Below are 20,109 nucleotides of genomic sequence, written 5' to 3' on the forward strand. Positions count from 1 at the left end.
TTAGAGTAGATCTGCCCAATATTAAGGTTGTTAGAGGTCAGACGTGACCTACTTCTCCTACCGATATGCGGAGTTTTGTACTATTGGTATGATATTATCGACAATTTATTGAGAATTTCCCTACTATTACAAATATGTTGACCAGATTGAATCGAAAGGGTATAGGTTTTAGTGGTATGAAGAGTTTGGGGAGATCTTTCAAAATAAAGCTCAAGACCTTTTTCATTGTATGAGTAATTTGAACCTTGTTATGTGCATTCTTGTTGAGTCTTACGTAGTAGTTTTTGTGAAATTTTTTTGAACTGTTGATCTTGAGTTTTACTTGAGAACAAACATAATTTTAAGTTGGGTGAGTTGGTGAATCCAAAATTTGGACTCATTTGGAGCTTAGTTCGATAGTTTTTTAGTGTCCTCAATTGCTTAATTTATGCTTTCCGCATTCTAAGGAGCAAAGCAAGGTTAATAGCGAGGATAGAGGAACCAGCAAACTAAAGAGATGGAGAAAAGTGATCCTAATCTCACCAACAAAAGAACAACTCGACTATCATGCCTAATCTTACAGTACACCATGTTTATCATGAGAGAAATTTGGGAACACTGTTTTCCATATCGACAAGTCGCAGAAATGATCGGCGAAGAGAGGTTGTAAACCCAATGCATTGAATGAGCATTCATATGCAAGCGAATTGGTGATCCAAAATAACTAAGGAGGAATCAGGGAAGTGATCGGTGATCCCAATATAGACTGCCTAAAGTTACAGTGTGGGTGAAGGAATATTGATTGTATTGAAGTGTTAGGGAAATACATGGGAGATATATATAGGAGATATAGGAAGGAGTACTAATCCTAATAGGACTAGGATTAAGGAGTACTAATCCTAATAGGACTAGGATTAGTACACAGCAAATACTAATATTATTTTATACTATTTATTTAATACTATCTGTTATTATCCCCCCACAAGCTGAGCTGAGTGGAAGCGGACGAAAGCTTGGAACTGAGGTAATCGCGCTGTCGGCTCGGGAGAAGCTTGGTGAGAATATCAGCCGGTTGTTCTTCAGTTGGTACATACTACACAGTCATGGTTCCGACCTGAACTTCATCGCGAACAAAGAGACAAACGGTATCAACATGCTTCATTCTGGTGTGTAGGACGGAATTCTTGGCCTCACATATGGTTGATTTGTTGTCACAATAGAGAGCAGGAACAGTGTGGGTGGCGCGGAGTTCGCGAAGAATATATGTGACCCACATGGTCTCAGCAGCAAGAAGAGCAAGGGCGCGGTATTCAGCTTCAGTCGAGGACTGAGAGACCTTGGTTTGCTTTTTTGTACACCAGGAGATCAGGTTCGACCCAAAAAACGAGAAACCCCGATGTAGATTTTCTGTCATTTTTATCAGTCGCCCAATCTGAATTTGAGAAACTCCAAAGCTCCAAGTCCCCGGGTCGAATGATTAAACCACGACCAAGAGTGCCAAAAATGTACCTGAGAATGCATTTTAGACAATGGTAATCATGTTCAATTGGTTGATGCATGCGCTGAGCAACTCGGTTGACAGCAAACTGGATGTCAGGACGGGTAATGGCCAAATACTGTAGAGCCCCAATGAGGCTGCGGAAGTTGGTGATATCAGCAAAGGGGGTGTCGGCTCCATTCGTAGACGAAGAGATTGCCATCGGTGTTGGTTGACTGGTGCATTTTTCCAGTCCAGCTTTCTGCAACAGATCTCGAGCATATTTTGATTGATGAAGAAACAAGCCGCTGCCTGTCCGAGAAACCTCCATTCCCAGAAAATAATGTAACGGGCCAAGGTCCTTCATTTTGAAGGTAGTGTGCATAGCTCGAGTGACATCCTGAATGAGAGCTACAGTAGAGACTGTAATAATGATATCATCTACATAGACAAGAAGAATGACTGTACCGTGTGCTGAATGTCGAGTAAACAGACTCGTGTCGTGTACGCAACACGTGAAGCCGAGTCCCTGGAAGAACGTTCTCAGACGCGTGTACCAAGCACGGGGGGCTTGCTTGAGCCCATACAGAGACTTCTGGAGTTTGCAAACATGTTGAGGGAAGCGGGGATCAACATAGCACGGTGGTTGCGTCATGTAGATAGTTTCATCAATCATGCCATGAAGAAAAGCATTGGAAACATCCAACTGATTGATGAGCCAATTGTTGCGCACGGCGAGTGACAGTACCAGGCGAATGGTTTCTTGCCGAATAACAGGACTGAATGTCTCGGAGTAATCAAGCCCATACTCATGATTGTAGCCTTTAGCAACCAAACGAGCCTTATACCTGGAAATACTGTCATCTGCATTGTGTTTAATTTTGTACACCCATTAACAGCCCACTGGGTTCCGCCCATGGGGCTTAGGTACAAGAACCCAAGTTTTATGATCATTCAAAACCTTAAACTCGTCATCCATAGCATGACGCCAATAAGCTTTTTTTGAGGCAATAGAGTAGGTTGTTGGTTCACTATCGGGAAGGGGTGTATTTGGTAGTATGGTAGCCTGAAAGGTTTTGGGTTTAAAGATACCAGCTTTGCCACGGGTTAACATGGGATGAGTATTGGGGGGTGGCATGGGCGGTGGTGATTCGGGAGTGGTCGGGAAGGACCCAAAATGGATCGGGCTGGAGATGTTGTGGGTATGGGGTGGTTCGGGTTGGTTGTGAGTGTGGGTGGTAGTTGCGGGTGTATTGTTGGTGACGGTCGAAGGGGTGATGAGGGGTGGTTGGGTAGTGGGTGTAGGTGTGGGGGAAGATGGTGAGGGAACCTTTGAGTATGTTGGAAAAAGGGGAAGGACGCCAATGAATGATGTATTTGTGGAGGAGGAAATAGACTCGTAGGGAAACTCATTTTCGACAAATTTGACATGACGAGATATGTAGACTTAATGAGTTTGTGGGTCAAGACAGCGATAACCCTTGGAGGTAGGATGATAGCCCAAAAAAATACAAGGACGGGATCGCGGTTGTAATTTGTGAATAATATGAAGGTGTAGCCAAGGGTAGGCAAGACACCCAAAGACGCGGAGGTTGGTATAGTTGGGAAGTTCTTGGTAAAGGTGTTGATAGGGTGATTTGTTGGAGAGGGTGTGACTGGGCATTCTGTTAATGAGGTAGTTTGCGGTGGCTAGAGCTTCTACCCAAAAGGAGACAGGGAGATGAGAATGACGTAGAAGAGTAACCATCGTTTCAATGAGATGGCGATGTTTACGCTCAGCCACCCCATTCTGTTCGGGAGTGTATGGACAGGAGGTTTGATGTATAATTCCCAGGGATTGTAGAAACTGGCCAAAGATGTTATTTACATATTCCTTTCCATTGTCACTTCGAAAAAGTTTAACATGTGAATTGAATTGTGTTTTGACCATTTTTTCAAAAGTGACAAAGGTGGTGTATGACTGTGATTTGTGTTTTAGTGGGTACAACCAAGTGTATTTTGTAAAATCATCCACAAAACAAATATAATAGTGAAAACCAGCAAATGAAGGAACAGTAGTAGGACCCCATAGGTCATAATGAATAAGTTGAAAAGGTGCAGTTGTACGCTTCTCAGATAATGTAAAAGGTAATTTATGAGATTTGGCAATTGAACAGGAGTCACAATTGTTTACATGAATGGAAAAAAAACCTAATTGAGACATTAAAGAATTTATTATTTGAGTAGACGGGTGACCCAGACGACTGTGCCACTACAGACTGTGGCCATCAGCCGAAAGAGCCACCGGAGCCACAGGAACGCTTTCTGAAACTGGGTGGGCAGACGAACTTGTGCCAGGAAGAACGTACAGACCATGCTCACAGGGGCCCTGAAAAATCACCCTCTAGGTAGTATTGTCTAGGATCTGAAAATCATTAGAGGTGAACAAGAGTGAGCAATATTGTCTTTTGTGAATTGGTGAACTGAAAGGAGATTGGTTTTAATAGAAGGGACGTGGGTAAGGTTACCTAGGTGAAAGATAGCGGTGGGGATTTTAATGGTACCCATGCCAGTGTGAGAAATATTAAGGGACTCACCTTTGCAAACAGTAATACCATTGGAGCCATGATATGGATTTAGAGCGTTAAGCTTGGATAGATCAGAAGTAACGTGCATGTTGGCCCAGTATCCAACAGCCATTCAGAGGAAGGGCCGGCTTGAGATGCATAATTGGCACGGTTATCACTATTTCGGCTCTCCTCATACTGAATCCAGCAACGAATAGCGGTATGTCCTGTTTTCTGACAGATTTGACAAGTTGGACGATCCCGCTCGTAAGTGCCCTGCCCGCCGCTGGAAGATGACTGCCCTCCGCTGCTGAAGGAGTGCAGGCTGTTGTTGCTGCCATGCTGCTGACCGTCGTATGGCGGACGACTGCCCTGCCGACCGCCGCGCCCGCGACCTTTGCTGTTTTATCCGTAGCCGCCGCGGCTCCCCTGCCGGCCGCCACCACGCCCCCCACGATACTTCTGGCTTGCGGTGAGGGCGGTGGCCGGCTCCATAACAGCGACTTCTCGGAGAAGAAGTTTGCCCTCCAAATCCACGTTGATTTCTTCACTTTTTAGCCACGAGGAGAGAGTAGCAAGGTCAACGGGCGTTGGACTGATGCGAACCGCCTGTTTAATGGAGGAGTAAGCTGATGGAGCCCCCGAACGACGCACATGATGAGATCTTTTTCGGGAATGGTTTTGTTCATGGTGTCAAGGGCTGTGATGATGGTGGAGACCTCGTCTAAATACTCCGCCATAGTTTTCGTGCCTTTGGTAATTGTGTGGAGACGATCACGCAATTGAAAAATATGAGAGTGGGAAATTGATGCATAGAGTGTTGCGAGGGCCGTCCATAGGGCTGAAGCAGTTGTGCAGGATCGGACGTGTTTCTGAACCGTGGGAGAGATGACCGAAATCAAACATGATCGGATCTGGCCATCCACGGCTTTCCAGGAGGCATGGGACGGATTGGTTTTTTGTGATTTGTCCGTGGCGGTGATGACTGCCGGCGGCGGTTCTGTGCTTCCATCGACGTATTTGAGAAGGTAATTGGCCTCGAGGGTTGTAAGAACGGTGATTTTCCATGTAGGATAATTTATGTCTGATAATTTTTCGGGAATCAGGGCATGAAGATGCTTGAGAAGGAGTTTGACGCCAGAAGGAAGTAAATCGAGAGGATCCACCTTGGTTGTCATGGCTGCCGCCGCCCAAGAGAAGAGAGGGAACGATCAGTGCCCTAAAGAGAGAAAAAAAAACCTAGAGAAAAGAAGATCTAGGTTTTCTGGCTCTTGATACCATGAAGGAATATTGATTGTATTGAAGTGTTAAGGGAATACATGGGAGATATATATAGGAGATATAGGAAGGAGTACTAATCCTAATAGGACTAGGATTAGTACACAGTAAATACTAATATTATTTTATACTATTTATTTAATACTATCTGTTATTAGTGGGTTGGATCAAAACATGAAGCAAGAAAGCGATGGACAAAGGTGATTGGCTTAATCTCACATTTGCATCCGCATAAATCGATTTTTGGAAGAGAGAGAAGACACCCAGTCATTCTGGAATGAAATAGAGAGGATTTGAAGTGGGTGTTGCAATAGAAAGAGGTTTTTTATTCATTTTAAGATCTGGGCAATCAACACTCAGCTTTGCAACATGTAATAGGTATTGAATTTTCTTTTTTTATGATGAATAGCTAAAACTCCATTCTTGGAGGTTTGACAATGTGATTAATTGCTAATTTTGGCTAAAAGGGTGTTAGTGATTATCAGTTGTAGTACAACTTTAAAGTTGGTTTGATTGCTCAATTGAATGTTTATTTCAATATGATTTAGTGTTTTATGTTTGGTTGAGAAAGAATGTAAAACCAAGGTCATAAGATGTCCCTAAGAACATTGATTTAATGCTACTAACCCTCATCTAATGACTTGACCCTTAACAAGTAAGTTAATCAGATACTATGTAATGACGCGTTAGACTATTTTGAGCACTAATCCTCTCTCTTTCATAGAGGACCCTTGGCATAAATTTTAAATAGGAATTTTAAATTACTTATTCATCTATAATTATTTAATTAGTGAGTAAATTTTAAATATTTAATTTTTAGTAATTCATTAATGGGGTTTTTAATGCCTATACTACTTAATCTATTTCTTAAAATTAGTTAGCGGAATTAATATTTGTTATCACAGTGTGATGAGAGAAAAATATAAGGAGTAAATTTATGGAAAACCGCCAATAGAAGACTTAATGGTGTGGCTGAGGAAAAATTCTTGAGGTAAAAAAATAACAAATTCATCCATATTTCTATAAGTACTAGTTTTTTTGTTCATGTGGTTAATTATTATTATTATATTATTGTGTGTGAGGCTCCAATAGGTATAGTGTATTAATCACCGTCAAAGTAAGCTTTTCAATTAGGAAATTGAGGCTAAATATTAATGGCTGCTAACGTAAGTTTAAATTGTGAAATTTAAATTTAATTATTGAGGCTAATAAGGAAATGATCATTGGCTTATCATTGCTACACATTGCTGAAATGGTTCTGTTTCGTCTAGAGCTTACAGGTGAGGAGTTGTTACCTCGGCTTTAGCGATTCCATCACTACTTTCATAACCAACCAATCGTTTTCATACTTGTTAGTTATTTTATTATCACATTATGCTTTATGTTTTGATATATCAAAAAAGGTAATTAAATATCGAGTTTATTATATTACATGAAAGATGTTAGGGTTGTAGTGTTTGGAGAAAGTATGACTTAACCCTAGTCTTGAATTTGAAAAAATATGTGAGCCGAAGTGTTAATTGGCACCAAGATTAAGAACTTAATTATAAATTGGATGAGTTTTTACGTATAGGCTTGACATAATGTAATATGGGTATTGTTACTTTAAAAGTCTTATTGTGACTATTAATGTGAACAGATTGCTTGAGTTGGAAGTTCAACAAAAGGGGAAGACTCAAGTCTCAGAGTGAATTTTGGATTGATTGAGGCAAGTGAATTTATACACACTTGTTAAACGTATGAAATTCGTGTATTTCCTTGTGGTATCTGTTGGGGAGTAATAAGACTTGGTGAATGGTTGACTTGTCCACCTTGATTAATTCTAATAATGAAAAGGGATAATACAAGGCGACGTGATTAATTGTTTGTGTGTTATAGTGAGAATGGTATGAGTGCCACTGTTATAAAGGCAAATCTTATTACTATAGAATTGGATTATGATCCGAGAATGTCAAATCATATGAATATTAATTAATATATTATTGACTATATTTATTAGGTGTGATTCTGTTCTTTAATAAACCATATAATTGTGATAATGAATGTGATTATATGTCATAGCGACAATTGATTTATTGAGATGTTGGATCATCCTCTTTATTTGATATCATATTGTGCACATGCATTGACATGAGATTGAGTATGAGTAAAGGTCTAACACGATAATGACCCGAGGGTATACCCTAGAAGAAATGGTATCCAAGCTTCACTCCAAATTACTCCTCTAAATTTTCACCTACACCCTTAGAGATATGAAAATATATGGAATTATTACATAAGAATGCACTAAGTATGGTGATATGCAATATAGTAATGCTAAAAGGACATTTATGTAAAACATGCTCTTATGCTCTATTAAGAAAAACATTATAACATAGATATAAGAACCACTTTTACACCAAATTTCACATATAAGTTGCATTCCTAGTAATCCACAATATAGCATTAACATAAACTCAAATCATATAAGCATATAACCCTCCTACCAAATGTTATCCTAATACTTACTAACAAGAAGAGACCGCTTATACACCATCTTCAAGAACACCTAAATAATCCTTAAGACTTCCTAAGATAATATTATTCATTTTTAACATTTAACTCACCACCTAAGGTTACTCAAGATTCACTTGAGTAAGACATGAAGATATCTGTCATACACCATCTTCAAGCCTACTTAAGCAATCCGCAAAGCTACCCTAGATAGGGATACTTTCATTCAAATTATATTATCTTAAGTCATAATCACTCATTAAGTCAATTAAGATTCAATTAAGCATTTAGATAACTTCACATAATGGTCTTGGAAAAGACGTATGGAACCTACATAAGTAGAATCTCCAAAGCCTACTTGTGCCTTGTCTAGATAGTGTCCCATTCCACTACCTAAATGTAAAAGAAGTTACCAAATACTAGAATGTATCCTGCATGATGAGAATAGGCATTAACCGATATAGACCATACTATATAGGCATGGAATTTGGAGTCTTCCCTATTCCAACAGGGGGTGAGGGAGGGGGGGTTCTACTTGCCAAGGGTTGAACTATGACACATCTAATATAGCAATATGGTTAAGGAATATCAATGGTTTCTTTGTACTCTAGTCTAAACTTAAGTAGAGTCACTCCCCAAGCATACTCACGATATGCTAGCCTTAGTTCTCATAGAGTAAGTTAAATCACAAGGGCATATGAAGAGGTACCATATTTTAGTCACTACCAAATCATAACACACCTTACCAAGGATGGGTCACCTAGGGTTGTTACTCAATGGTAAATTAGGATAGCTCAATGACTTTCTTAGATATGGTTTCATGTCGTTCCAACCTACCTATCCCTAAGTCCATCATTTACACAATAAGGACACCATTACGTCTTTCAACTTCAAGGATATCATAACCTTCTTTCTAGTTTGAAGGATCCAAGTAAATTACCCTCTTAACCATGTTCAAGGTCATATATCAATCAAACATACACATAGATGACAAATATGCTTAAGCCTACTAAGTCAAGAGTTCATGTTCACATTCTTCATGTATCAAGTAAAGGGACATAAGTCTATCAAAACAAGATACACTTCATCATAATTTATCACATGTACAACAATATTCAAGTAGCACATAGGAACAACTAATTCTAGTACAAGTCACCCTACTCACTCCTATAAAAACATTAACATATTTCATCATAAGACTCATATAGTCAATTAGGAAGCGTCATACTTCAACATCAAGTATACACACATAAGAACATCACCATAGTCTATCATGATCACCTATAATCAGTTAGGAGAACTCAGGCTTTGCACATGCATAAACATAATCATATTTCAAATTGATCAACTACACAAGCTATACATAATAATATCACAATTCATAATAAATGTTGACAAGGTCATGTTCTTTGTCACTATAACACATAAGCACTGTCACCATAAGTGGGTCATACCAACAAATACAATTCAATACCTATACTACAAAATATAAAAAAGATTATGTCAACATACCACCATTCCATAATCGACATCTCCGACCATAGTCATTCCAACCAATTAAATTCACAAAGGCTCTTACCAATAGTCATACACACCATTCCAAACCAATAATTTAATCATACAATGAACCAAATAGAAACAATATTAAAATCATCCAGTTAAGACAGCCTATATACAATTTCTAACATAATCTTTAAATAATTCAATAGCCCAAAGTAATCTACACAATAATCCAATACAATTAAGTCTTGATCAAATCACCCATATTACAGTCAAAATAAGAAAATCATGATTTGCATGGGTTTGTAGTGTTTTTGATATCATCAATTCATTCATAAATCATTGATTCAAATCTTTTTATGGAAGAACCCATGGCTAGAATTCAATATAGAAGATCATGTTTTGAGATGTCTTAGAGTAGCCTTTTGAAGTATGAATCCTTGAAAAAAGATATTCAAGGATGGAACATCCTACCTTGATTGATGAAGATCCACGAAAATGATGAATATTTGAAGGAGAAATCAAGCTCCAAGCTCCAAGATCCAACCTTGCTCCAAGATTCAATGGAGTTCTAGAGGATTCTATTTGTGGTCTTGGGCTTTGATTTTGAATAATGAACTCAATTATAGGTTCTAGACATAGAAAGTCACTTAAAATACCCCATAATACCTTAAGTAACAGTCCAATATATTTTTAGAATGCTAGGTTAATTACCTAAACTACCCCTCACTAGGCCGAGATTATGCAGAGAAATTGCAAATCAATCGACGAGCTCACCTACGCTCCGTCGGTTGAAAGATGAGTCGTACTGGTGTTGCATCGTTTTGGTCAGATACCAATTCTTAGGGGCTTAATCTCCCACCAGTAAGTGTGGGGCGACGGCCCCCTGTTACGACCCGATCTCAAAAACTAAAGGGTTTCGAAGCCGATTTCGCAACTTTTGCAATTTTGTTAAAGTTTTTGGAAAAAAATTGTGTTTTGGGGAGTCTCCACTTAATTTTTTAGGAAAAGTTAAGAAAACCATTCAAAATGAATTTTAAAATAAAATCAGAGTAGGGTAAGAGTTCAAATAATTCTCTAAGGAAGGGTTTAGTCACCTTAGAGAATCCGCAAACACGCGGTTACCGACGAATTTAAAAATTTGGCTAATTTTATATATAAAAGATTTAATTACAAAAATCTTGGTTTATACTCATAGAAAAGTATTTTGATACTTCTAAAAATCTTAAGATTTATCTCAAATTTTGTCCATAGTCATATTTTTAACCACACAAATGCTTCAACACATAAACGTGAATTGAACGAACTTGTTTAAAATAACTATGAAAGGATATTAACGATCCTCAAGTCATTCATAGAAAGATCTAAATTAAAATAAAAGCAACTAATTTATTTTTAAAAACTTGACAATTTTTTTTCCTATTCAAAAACTTGAACTATATAGTTAGTTCAAATTCATAAACATGGATCCAAATATTTTCAATAACTATGAAAGAACATAAAGGGTTCTCAAGTTATTCTAATAGGCTTATATTGTCCAACTTAAAAAAATGAGCTACGAAAACTTAAAGTAAACAAGTAACAAAATTGAATAGTCATTCGAAAACCTCCCAAGTATTCATCTAAGTTTAAGGAAAAATCAACAGCCACAAAAATAACAAAGTAGATAAACATAAACAATAAATAAAATAACTAAGAAACTTTCAGCCCATAAATGGTCACTTTGAGGCTGAAAATAATGCCTTTTGCGGCTTTGATTTTAGGCCTTTTGGCCCAAAATACTTTCCGTTCCTGCTGTGCTATTCTCAGACTTTGTAAGTCCAATAAATGCTACTCTTCTGGCCCTTTGAGGCTGCAACAAATCTTCTGTACTTAGTGCACATTTGAGGGTCCAAAACCATCAACTTTCGGCCTTTACAAGGCTACTGCAGCTGCTTCTAATTGCGGGTTTTAACCCCCATTTTTGCTCCTCATTTGAGGTCTTTGGAGCTGTTGTTGCTGCTGATTTTTGGGTGTTTAACCCAATAACAGGACTCCCTTTCACAACTCCAAAGAAGGTTGACTCAAGAAGAGGAATAATGCAAGAAAATGGAGTCCGGATGGACTCAAATTGATGTGTTCGTGCAGAAAATAAATAAGAAAAATTATTAGCAATTGATTGGTGAAAATGATCTATGGCATTAATTATAATATGCAACAATATCAACTCGTCGAAGGTTTATGAATGGATCAGATATCTGACTAAACAAATGAATTAACTGGACTCCGATAATTGCTAAACATCCAACTTAAACAAGAAACAAAATATAACTCTCGAGGTTACGAAATAGAAGCACTACTAACAGTGATCACAAAGATATTAGACCATTTGTATTTGAAATATATATATATATACTAGATGAGTGTTGCCCGTGCTAAGCACGGGCCCAACATTTTACACTTTAAAGTAGTGGCAACAATAACATATACATAACTGCAAAAAGTTTGTTTAAAAGTTTATGCCCGAGAATGTCTTCATAAGTCATATAGACATAACGTTATTATGTGTTCTTTCTCCACCACCCTCCGATGTCTCTAATAATATACAACCTGAACCATAATAAATACACACATAAACAATATATCTAGAAGGTCATAAACAAACCAACAACGAAAGCTGCTCCCATTAATACTACAAATACGACATTCTATCTTTAGCTATAATGGTGTATTGACGAAAAAAATTGAGCTATGAACATACTAAACAATCACAAGAAACACCTACCTTAGACACTCCTTTGTAAACATCCTCACCAGCAGGATTATAATGAGAACTCTGATCTTGGATTCACTTCATTAAGCAATGCTTGTCATCATACATGAAGACTATAATATTTTGAACAAATTTTGCTCGACAGATGATACCAACTGATATGCCAAAGGTTATGAATCTTTTAAAAGTTTACTACTGACTCCAAATTAGTTACTATTCAGTGAAATAATCAATGCGACCGCATTACATCTATCTACTAGCAAAGACAGGTTAGAGTGGTAATCTATGCTTACCTTAAAACTTAAGTAGCAATATCACGCGCTTCATGTTCCATAAATATTTGCCAAATATGATGTCCAATAAATATTTTCTAATCATTTTAAGAATCTCCTGTAAAATTCTGCAAGACATTTGAAGCAATATTCCTAAGCAAAAGGGGTAAAACGCCAGTGTAATCTTTTTAGAGAAAAAATAGAATGGAAAACCAGTTATATTGTATAGGAACAAACTTCTAGTGCAGCAAAAATGGAAAATCTCAAAGCTCCTCGAATGACATGTTCAAGAGAAGAATGTCAGGAGTTACAAGTAATTAAACAAGTACACAAGAATTAAGTTGTTAAGCCTTAATAAAGCTTAATGATGATTAATTGAATTATACATCCACATTACAAGGTAATCACAGAAAAAACTATTCATATTGAGAAATCGAATCAATAAATGGAGAAGCTAGAAGGAGAATTGGATGATGGAAATTATAGATGGAAGTGAAATGTGTACTGACAAGGTGGTCTTTATTTTATTTCAAATTGATGTCCTAAAAGTATTCAAAAGGTTAAGTTCTCCTCTAATACACATGTTAGGCTATTATGAGAATAATGTTTATATCACGGAGATGTGTCCGTATCTTTGAAATAGGCATGGAGCTGGGATACATGATGTATGAGGATTCCACCTACTAACCCTTTGACATCAAAAAATGTTTATAAGTTACCTGATTCCTCGGGACAAGTATCGTCACAAAAGGATCAAGATACACTTTTACATAATAGAGTAAGAAAACAACAAGACGACATATATAATATGACAAACGTAGAACAGTTATCATATTTGAATGGCGAATATAGTACCGGAGGCATGATAGAGAAATGTGTAAGCACCCAAAAAATGCAAAAAGCAAATGACCCGACTCCTGGAATCCTCTATGCTTCTCTAAAACCCACAACTGATTCTCTTTTATGTTTGATCTTGAGAGAGGTTTATTCAATTCCTCGTCTTCTTTTTCCTGGCGATAACACTGCATCTTTATTACCCAAAATGATTACAAATAAAACAGGTAAGAATATGAACACTATCATGTTACTAAAATCAATAAGGATATGAGCAACACATTGACCGACCCAATCCGTAGTTCAAATAATATTGATGCGAATATGTACCCTGTAAGGTTTCCAATAGATGTGTGAGTATGCTAAATACCCATTATAAGTCACCTCTTTGTTGCAAACCCAATTCCCTAGCATTGCAACTACTAAAGGACATCTAGTGGGTTGGAACAATGATCCAGCAACCATTTGAATAGTCATATAGTAATTGAAACTATAAAAATTTGCCCAATATCAAAAGTCAAGAAAGAATTCTGAATAAACCTATTCCTAATGTTTCCCATGTAGAATTTATTTTTTTTGAATCTATTCTGTAGTCTATGTGCCCTGAGATATACATTTTGGTGGCAGACACAAATAGGAAAGCCATATCAAGATTACCATTTCCATTAGGGATGTTAAGTGAAAACCAACCATCTCTAAATGGTACTATTACCTTGACATGGTAAATTAGGACTAAACCCACGGGATTGGGGATCAAGTGCTTGTTTCACAATGTCTGTGGTTTTCCAATTACAATGGTAGCCAAAATATATGTGAAGTGGATATATTAATCAATTTCCATAATAATTTTCTGTATCAAAAATCTAATTTTAAAAAAAGTACAAAATTTTCTGTATCAGATATGTATTTGTTAGCTTCTAACATGGCTTGGTATACAGTAGTGCAGACCATTGGGAAGAGGATAAAGAACATACGACTAAAGAATAGAAAGACATTTTCTTTAGCTAGAGAGCACTGAGCACACCTTGTCACATAGATATTGTAGCATGACATTGTCTCGAGCCTGCACGATATAAGGAAGTTCGATCCCTTCCGACTATAATGATTAGAAATGCACAAAATTAGTTCTAGAGTGATGAGGCAACAATCATTTAAGCATCTTCTCACAAGAAAAAATATGGTAACTACAGTAAGTGAGAGAGCTTCTCATCAACTTAACTGAATTTCACCGCGACCTGATAATAAAGAGATCAAAGTCATCTTGAAAAGTAAAGCTTGGTGGTTGATGTAATTATGTTTATCTGCTGAATGGTAGGTCCTTTGCTCCACTATTTACAGCCTCAAAACACAGCTTATTGTAAGAGACTGACAGGTTCCAAATATTGGTGGCGTTGAGCAGGCGATCCTTCTAGCCAAGCACAAGTCATATGTCTTCATATAAAAAACATGTATACAATTTTAAAGAGAAGAGGGAAAATGTAAGCCAAGCACAAGTCAATATTTCATGAGGTCACTAACTGATGACTTCTATAAGATGTTAATGTAATCACAATAAAGTTTAGGATAGAAACCAACCTGCTCAGCAAATGCCTCGAAACATATTGCATCAAGGGGATGTGTTTCAGCTGGGGAGAAAAATCCAGTGACATTCGATATAATAACCGTGTCTTCTGTCATAATAAAGGTAGTCAAACATTCATTTGACGAAGTTGAACATTGCTTGGTGCTCTGTCCCTCCAATTTCCAATTTGCCTGGCTTTGAGATGCCAATGGTGGATAAACCATGCATGTTGGTCTAAGGACCATATCTATGTATACAGATCCAATATCTTTTGCACACCAGATGCAGGAGTCAAGAACTTTATCAAGCTGAAATAAAAATAAAAGGTAAATCATAAGTACGTAGACCTTCATATATTACACAATGCACAACTTGCAAGTATTTCTTATGTCTTAAAGCTCATAGCTTGGACCAGAAAATCATGTTAAAGTTTTCTGGAAAATCGTATGAAAACAAATAGAAGAACAATCTACTCTTTTAATAACTATTGATTTATTATTAAACGTCTAGATAATAAGCAGCAATCACCATGTCCATAACTACCTTGGGACACTGCATCCTTAATTTAAGGAGCATGTGGTAGATCCAAAAGATTGTCCAAAAGTAGTCCATGTTCACAGGAAATTCCATGACTATCGTCTATTCAGTTTCAGTGATAATGGTTGTAAGGCAAAATAATATAAACAACTGAAAATCTAATGGTAGTGATTCCAAACCTCTGCAAGATTTTGAAATCCAAAAGGTCATTGTAAAAAAGAAAGGGTAGTTGCAGGTGACAAATCCATATCATTCTTTCTTGTTCAAAGCAAAGTAGTGCTTTGATCTTTACATTCAGTAATCTTGTTGATGGAATTGTCTCACACTTCCCGACATTGGAATACTCCATCCTAATTCCGTTAAACAAACATCAAAGTTAGTAGTAGCTATTTCATGTCCTCTGCAAAATGAAAATGGAAGGAGAAATATAAAATCACCCTGATTTATTGTGCAAAACACATATTTCATTAAACACTCAATTAAATTGAATTGTACAGTAAAAAGTGATCGCAAAGATAAAATTGAAAATCAAGTCGGGTATATTCCATATTATTGTTGTAAAACAATGACTACATATTGTTGTTTTGCTTTTTGGTTGACCAAGAGAAAGCCAAAAAGAATATTCATAAGAAAATAATATTCTAATATCTTGCACGTCTTACAAAAGATCATAATTGACAACATAGTAGCCTACATCTTGACCAGTAGAACCAAAACCACCAAGATAAAGATAAATTGGTATGCTCCCATATATGCCTTTAGTCGTGATACAAATAATCTTGTTGCAGCCCAAAAAGAAAAATTGCAATTGGGAACTTTAAATAAGTTAATTGAGATATATTATAAAACAACTTAGATACACAATCCACTTGATATCTTAGATTTTTGTAAAATGGTCCAACTTTTGCACTAATTAATGGCTTTAAAGATTAAATTTATCAAAGAAACATAATGCATGTGTAAATCAAACGGTTAGTAAGGTGCATGTAGAAATCTTAGGTAGACAGTATATCAAAAGAGTAGAAAACTAAGGTATACATTTAAAATTGTGTTTACTTTTAATGTCCGAATCAAAAAGAGCCGAAGAGACCCGACAAGAAGAAACTCAAAAGAACTAATCAGAGCAAACATCATAGTGAGCAAAAAGTGATTTTTTAGCTTGGTGAAAGTATTTGGAAAGATAACCAAATAAATTTAAGATTTATACCAACTCAACTCCTCTTGCCATAATAGTGCTTGTCAATATCCCCTGCCACTGAAGAATTTTGGACCATATTTTCTTGGCATAGTCACAACAGAATAACAAATAAATTTAAGATTTATACCAATGATGAATAAAAGAAAAATGAAGTGGGGAATTGGACATAGTATCATAACAACAAGAAGTATAAAATTGAACTATGCATAAATTTGATTGAAAAAACTGCAAGCAGCAAAACCCTAACCAATTTTCTTCACCTCATCAAAGGGGAAAAAGAGAGATAAGGATTGAGAAACAATAAAGAAGATTTTATAAATTAAAGTGTATTGCACGAAAAAAAATCCACGTGTGAGATGCTACACATGTTCACTATTATTTTTTATCCACGTGTACATTCAGCAACAAGTTGACAGTACAATTTACATTGCTTTGGGTACAATAGTCTACTGCAGTTTCGTACCCAAAGTCTCATTTCTAAATAAAGGGATATATATATATATATATATATATATATATATATATATAAAAGTAAGAAGCAACAGCAAAGGTCAAAAAGGAGAAGATATAAAATGACACCAATTAGTATAGATCCGGTTTTAAGGACAAACACATATCCTTACAGAATCTAAAGTTAAATGTCAATAAATATGTCATTATCTCATCATTATTCAACAAAAGGCCATACTAATAAAGATAAGAACATAAGTAAATGCCGAAACTAATTGAATAAAGGATAAAGTAATGAACAAATCTACTTATGATCTACCGTAAACAAAAAGAAATTCACAACTAGTATAAACCAATAATAGTAACTAAACCCATTTGCTATCAACTAACCTCCCACTAAAAAATGCAACCTTTAACCAAACTCCAAAAAAAATCAGAACAAATTCATGTCTAGCTTAAGGATAAAAACACGTTTAAACTTAACTTGATCTAAATCTTAAGTCATTTTTCACGAATTCATCAGAGAGGCAAATAAGGAAACAGAGAGCAGGAGTGAAATTTCACCAAAAAAAAATGCACTTCTTAATACAAAATGTAGAAAACTTTAGATTTGATAAAATATTTTTTAGATCATATTCTCGATATAGAAGAATACATGAATTGCGTTTTGAGTTATGAGTGTCTGAAGAGGACAACAAGAACGAAGAAACATTAACAATTTTATGTTGTGAAATTAAAAGGCAGATGCCAATAATACACTAAACAAACTAAGTACATGTATTGCATATTCAAGAAAACTCAACTAAAACGAGCCAGAAGAAAATCTTACTATGCTAACATATTACTCAAAATTACTCTAAACAAAGTTTATATGGAAAGAAAGAAATATTACCTGGTTTTGGGCAGCGAACCGGATGACGAGTTTAAGGAGACGATTCCACCACCGCTCTAAACTAGAACAGTGACAAAAGACACAAGATTTTAAAGTAAGGAACCAAGAGTTCCCAAAATCTTTTGGGTACTCTTTTCTCCACGAAAATCCTCTTCTAAACAGTGAATGAAGAGGGTTTATATAGGGCAACTTCTGGGTTAAAATTGAGGGGGGAAACGATAGGGGAATGCCTCACAATTCAGAACTCTTAATGGATAAGGTCGAGGGTGCTGGAATTCGTACGAATTTTCAATGGATTCAGAACCAAGGCCTTCCGATTATGAGTAAAGAAGCGCGAGCGATAGTATTGAGACACCTTCTCGGTTCGAGTACGCCTCTACGAGAGGATAAGGAGAGCACGCTATGTTTGCTGATTTCACGTCTGATGCGAAATGGAGTTGCACGATTTTTTGGTTTTGTCGCGTTGCTTGTAAGTCGTTTTGTTGGAGAAGGAGAAGGGGTTGGATTGTATTGGATATTTGTTGGGTTATTGAATTGTGGTCTGATGGTCTTCTGGTAATTGAAACAAATGGATTGAGAATATTGGGTTAGTCCAATTGTATTTGAATGAGTTTGTTGATGGTATTGTATGAGAATTAGAGAGTTTGGGCCGGTTTGGATTTGGGCTGCTGGAAAAGGCCAAACAAAATGGGTTAAATGTCCCCAAACTTAAAGTTGTCTACAATTTAACTAGGTTTCGACCATATATATTTAAATTCATAAATTAGAAATTAAAAATGTAGCCAAGCTGATCATAGGATAAGCTTGACTAGTGATTATATAAGAGGAATTGATATAATTAACTTACGAGTTTCTTAATCTTAACAAAATAAAATAAATTAGTTTGAACGTAAACTTATGATTCAAAAATTATAACCATAATTTAACTAAACTAGTTTAACAAAATACTTATTAAAACAATGAAAATCTTCATGAGTTGATTTCGGATAGTTATAAGATATACTAAGCATACATATCATTTAAATCGTAGAGGTGACTAAACCATTTAAAATAACTTGAGAAAATATTTGAATTTTATAAAGTCAATTATTTTGAATCGTTTGGAATTTAAGAAGCTCGAAAGTTAACTCCTATCGTGGAGGGGTCAAAATTGGATGTCAACAGCTGCCCCTCGTTTGACTTGGGTTGATCAAAGAAATCTGTGGCAAATGAAATCGACAAATCCAATTTTGACGAACAACATCTTCAAATTTAATAAAATAAATATTTTAGTAAGGGGTTTAGGAATTATGGTCGAGCCCCGGAAGTGGGTTTCCTACATATCTCAGGCTATATGAGAATTCAGGCCACTTGTAGTTCGATACGCTTGATTTGACGCATGTTTTAAAAGAAATGCAAAAGCTATTTCGGTGTCAAAGTATGGAGAAGCCGGAAAGCTCAAGAACAAAGTGATGACGAAATAGTTGGAGTATAGTCGAGTTTTCAACATTGAGCCCTCCTACATATCCCTAAATTTAGGGAATCAGACTGTTTATAGTTCGACTGAATCAGTTGAAAAAGAAATCTCTTATGCGGATTTAACCTGTAGCTTAAGGATAAGTGACAAAATAATTGAGCTTGAAAATGTGATTTGCAAACATCTCAGTTATGAATGCGGGGCCCTTCACATCCATAGGTAATAACTTACACGGGCATAACTTCCAAAGCTCTTGTTGCATTGTCACTCAAATTGAAAATTTACCTCCGGTGAGAGTTGAAAATTTTCACTAAAGGCGAAACTTAGACATAAACTATTAAACCCAAGAAACTACCTGCATGCCTTAGGATAGGAATGTGTCTTGATTGTGGTGGAAGTCATTCCTCAACTCGTGTCCTAAGAGTTTGGTATTCACCATTGGACTATGCCCAGCTCGCTTCTAAGAAAAAGTTCTACGTTGTAGAGCGTCCTGGTTGACGTGGTCCACGTTGTGTATTTGGATTGTCTAGGAAAAGTTGTCAGCGGAAAATATAACATAAATTCAAATATAATTTGTGTAAACCTGGTATAACATGTCATACTAAAGGAGATGATGATGGAATTCAAGTGTAATTCTCTTGAAGGACGTGGTGATTCAAAAGTATGCCAATTTTAACTGTGTGATGATTCAATAATATTATATAATGTGTCACGTTGCAGGATATGACGCTCAAATAATAATTAACGTGTCACGTTGAAGGAAGTGACTCTCCAATAATAATTTAACGTGTCACATTGAAGGAAGTGACTCTCCAATAATAATTAATGTGTCACATTGAAGGAAATGACGCTCCAATAATAAATTAATGTGTCACGTTGAAGGA

General features: G+C 36.3%; 1 long non-coding RNA gene across 7 annotated transcripts; it reads right to left on the reverse strand.

Annotated features, from left to right (window-relative positions):
* Positions 1-11,618: 11,618 nt before the first annotated feature.
* LOC104649028 (uncharacterized) lies at positions 11,619-18,521 on the reverse strand. Of its 7 annotated transcripts, none has more exons than XR_003248262.2 (8): positions 16,437-16,772; positions 15,409-15,579; positions 14,707-15,000; positions 14,351-14,562; positions 14,156-14,227; positions 13,153-13,325; positions 12,038-12,425; positions 11,619-11,862 (listed from the first exon to the last, which is right to left on the reverse strand). It is a non-coding gene; the product is annotated as an uncharacterized lncRNA (long non-coding RNA). The 7 variants fall into 7 exon arrangements; XR_003248265.2 differs by having other exon boundaries at positions 12,319-12,425; positions 16,437-16,771; XR_003248263.2 differs by having other exon boundaries at positions 11,619-12,180; positions 12,319-12,425; positions 16,437-16,771.
* Between the last annotated feature and the right edge of the window lie 1,588 nt (positions 18,522-20,109).

Source organism: Solanum lycopersicum, chromosome 9, assembly GCF_036512215.1.
Source record: "Solanum lycopersicum chromosome 9, SLM_r2.1".
Lineage (NCBI taxonomy): Eukaryota > Viridiplantae > Streptophyta > Magnoliopsida > Solanales > Solanaceae > Solanum > Solanum lycopersicum.